This window comes from Benincasa hispida, chromosome 7 (genome assembly GCF_009727055.1).
Source record: "Benincasa hispida cultivar B227 chromosome 7, ASM972705v1, whole genome shotgun sequence".
Lineage (NCBI taxonomy): Eukaryota > Viridiplantae > Streptophyta > Magnoliopsida > Cucurbitales > Cucurbitaceae > Benincasa > Benincasa hispida.
In genome coordinates this window covers 7,804,990-7,809,304 of record NC_052355.1, presented here as the reverse complement: position 1 = coordinate 7,809,304, position 4,315 = coordinate 7,804,990, and the positions used below count along the sequence as shown (strand labels likewise).

At 25.9% G+C, this 4,315-nt stretch overlaps 1 pseudogene; it reads left to right on the top strand.

The window, feature by feature from the left end:
* Positions 1-2,453: 2,453 nt before the first annotated feature.
* LOC120082088 overlaps positions 2,454-4,315 on the top strand; it is a 6,974-nt pseudogene continuing 5,112 nt past the window's right edge.

Below are 4,315 nucleotides of genomic sequence, written 5' to 3'. Positions count from 1 at the left end.
AACCTAACCCATGAACACCCCTCGTAGACATTATAGTCTTATGGATTTTGTAGACATTTGAAAACATTGTTGCCTATATTTTGAATTTTGTAGACATTATGGTCTTTCTTGTGAATTTTGGATACCTGTTTTGTTATAATAGATTTTTGGATATCGTTTTTGTGGATTGTGGAATTTTTTTATTGGTGATTCCAAGTATTTTTTTTTTAAGAAAACCAATGGAACTGAACCAACCCAACTCTTTTTTTATGGGGTGGTTTGGTTCGGGTTTATAATTTAACAATGGTTAGTTTGGGTTAGAAAAATACACAAATCGAACCATAGGGTTGGGCCTAAAATATCCCTAAACCAAATCCAACCCAACCCACGAATGTCCCTACTCATAAACATTGAAATTTTATCACTCGGCAAATTTTAAACTATAATTGGACATTAAGATGCAATTTTTAAACTGTCTATTATGCATAATTTTCACGTTTATTTAACACTTTATTACATACTAGAATTAACATATATTAGAAAAAAAATATTGAAAAAAAATAAAATAAAATTATTTTAAATGATAAAACTGCTAAAAATATTTGGTAAATTATCATAGTCTATCGTAGATAGATAGTGAAATTTTACTATATTATATAAATATTTTGGTTCATTCGATTAGATTCTCGGAAAGAAGTTAATTAAGTAAGTATATTTGCCATTTCAATAAGATTTTGGGAGAATAGTAATTTTGTTAAGATGATTGTAGGTTATTATAAATAGAATAAAAGAAAATGAGTTACAAATCAATAATAAATAATCGTCTGTATTGATTTACTGAAAAAGTTTACCATCATTGATATACTTATTAGTTTGAGGTTTTAATTAACAATAATTTTTTATTTGATTAAATAATTAGAAGTCAACCAAGCCAAAGTGATTGGTAGGAGAATTTTGGGGTCCACTCCTTTTGAAGGTGCACAATTTTATTAAATATAGAAAAAATAAATCAAAATATTTATAAATATAGAAAAAAATCATAGTTTATCTGTGATAGACCGCGACAAACTACTATCTATGTCTACTAGTCTGTCGTGGATAGATAGCGATATTTTACTATTATTTATAAATATTTTTAGATTTTTTTATTTAAAATATTTTTTTTTTAAAAAAATATATGCTTAATATGTAATGATATTAGAATACACTTTGGGGTCGTTTGGTTAGGATGTTCGTGAATCAAAGATGACTGTGTTTGGTTGTACATGGGAAATGCTATCACAAGTTTATGAAAAATTATTTTTGTATTTAATTTACGAAATTAAGCATGAAAATCTTATATAATTTTAATAGACCAATTAATTAAGCAAGAAATATCATCCAATATATAGATAAAAATTAATTATTTAAGAATCAATAATAATTTTAATTATAAATATTTAAAAATCGAGTAATTTATAAATAAAATTAACCTATTAATATAGTTAAGGAACGTCATCTTAATTATAATTTAATACTTAATCATTTTTATAATTAATTAAGTTCAACATTAGTAATTTTAAATTTAATTAAATAAATAAGAAAATACATTTTAATAAACAATATATTATATAAAAAGTGAAATGAGATAAAAGTATGCTATATTAATAGAAAATACTAAAAAAAGTTTTATAAACATAATAGGTTAATAATGAATGAAGTAATATAAATTAATCACAATAATTGGTCCACTGATTATAAATAATCAATAATGATTATATGTTAATAAAGAAAGATAAAATTAAAAATAGTCCCAATAAATAATCGATTGATTAGTAGAAAAATAAAATAATACATTATTATTATTGAAAAATGAATTTTGTATGAACTAAATTTAACTAAAAAAAAAAGTAATTACATTCATTTGATAAATTCTTATAGTAAAAATAAGTTAAGTAAATATTTTAATAGAAAAATATTCATATTAATCTTTTTAAAATTAGTATTAATTAATTAATTATATTCCAAATGAAATTATATATAAAATAAAAAACCAATGGAGAGGAGAAAAGAGAAAATCCAATAGAAAAGGTTAAAAACTTCGAAACAAATATGAGATTTGAAATTTGGTGTCAATTCTCATACAGAAAACCCTCCAATCAAATGACGACTTGACGTTCTAAGATAAATCTATAGAAAGATTTTGAAATCTTCAATTTTAGTTCAAAGGCAATAAAAAGAAGGTGGGTTTATTTTTTTATTTGAGTAGTCTAACATTCTAAGTTATACTACACTCCAAATAATACTGGTCATAGCTACACTTTCATTAATACTTTTCTTTGTTCATATCGTGAATAAATTAATATTAATTATCGAAATACGAATACAATAATTTATTCTAATAATTCTTTAGAGGTTGAGTATATATAAAGTCAGCTACAAATTTGAGTGCAAATTATAGATTGTGAGCTTTGTAGAAGAAAGGGTGTGAAGAGGAAGCTTTAACAACATAGCATAGCTAAACATGGGAGTGGTTCCAATGGTGACTTTTAGCAACGGTCAATCGATGCCAGTGGTCGGGATGGGGACGATGTCGATGGTCGGGCCAGAAGCGACGAAAGCTGCAGTGATGGAGGCGATAAGAGCCGGATATCGTCATTTCGATACGTCGTATTCGTATCGATCGGAGCAGCCTCTTGGAGAGGGGATTAGGGAGGCTTTGGGACTTGGACTGATAGAATCAAGGGATGAAGTATTCATAACCACTAAGTTGGCTTGTGGTTTTGCTGATCCTTCCCTTGTTTTTGATGGGATTAAGGCCAGTCTTAGGTATTATATATTTTTCAATTCTGTATTTTATTTTAGGTTTAAATATTATTTTTGTTTTTATACTTTTGATTTTTTTTTTCAATTTAGTCCGTCTACTTTCAAATGATTCATTTTGGTCCTCATACTTTCAACTTTGTTTTCTTTTGGTCCCTATACTCAAAAAATGTTCATTACAATCCTTATATTTTTAACTTTGGTTCATTTTGATTCGTGAATTTTAAAAAGAAATGACCATTTTTATCCTTTAAAAATGAAAATGAATGGATCAAAATAACAACTTTTTAAAAGGTAAGAACCAAATAAATCAAAGTTAAAAATACAAGGAATATAATGTGTTTTTAAAGTACAAGGACCAAAATAAACTAAAATTGAAAGTATAGAGATTAAAACGAATAATTTAAAAGTATAAGGACAAAAAGTATAGGGACTAAATTAATATTTAAACCTTTATTTTATTTTCCTCATTCTGTCAACAATTTTCTTTTGAAGAACAATTTAAAGAATAATTTGTTGCAGTCCCAAATAAGTTTTGTTTAAATAAAAGAAATTGTATTTTAGAATTAATTTTAGTGAATTGAATATGAACAAACAAATGCCAACAAACTCAACATAATCTAAATTAAACTTGTTTAACTTGTACTAATATTTTCATTCTATATGTCAATTTCATCAAATTAAAAACCTAAATACTTGGACAACTATGTTACAATTTTTACCTATAAAGTCACTCATTTAAATAATTATTACCCTCTCTTTCATTTATTTTTTTCAAATTGACACACTAATTTTAACAAAATAAAATATTAAGTTCTCTAAATCTCACTAATTTAAACAAAATCGAGTTTCAAAATAAATTAACTTGTTTTTTTAACAAAACTAATCAAAAAGTTAAAAATTAGCTAAACTTTTAAAACTTAACGCTTAAATTTTTGAGGTACGATTTGATGAAATTGAAAGTTTTGAACAAACCTACAATCTCTTACATCTCAAATTATTTGATTGATGTTTGTCGGAGGCGGTTTCTTTTTACAAGATATACACTAATTAATTGTCAAATAATACAAAAAAAAAAAAAAATGAACAGGAACTTGGGAATGGAATATGTTGATATGTACTTGATCCACATTCCATTGAAGTTGAATCCTGAAGTATGTAAAGTCCCAGTTGCAAAGGATGACATTTCTGCAATTGATCTCAAAGGAGTTTGGGACAAAATGGAAGAATGCCAAAACCTTTCTCTCACCAAAGCCATTGGTGTCAGTAATTTCTCTCCCAAAAGGCTTCAACAACTTCTTTCCTTTGCAAAAATACCCCCAATACTCAATCATGTAATAATGCCTCTTTTTAGTTTTTAATTGTTCTATTTAATTTCTTTTTACAAACTTATTTCATAAAATCATTTAATAATGCTTGTAATTTAATATAGGTTGAGATGAGTCCACTTTGGCATCAGAATAAACTAAGAGAGTTTTGTAAAGCAAAAGGGATTCATGTAACGGCCTATTCTCCTCTAGGTGCAGTTGGGACT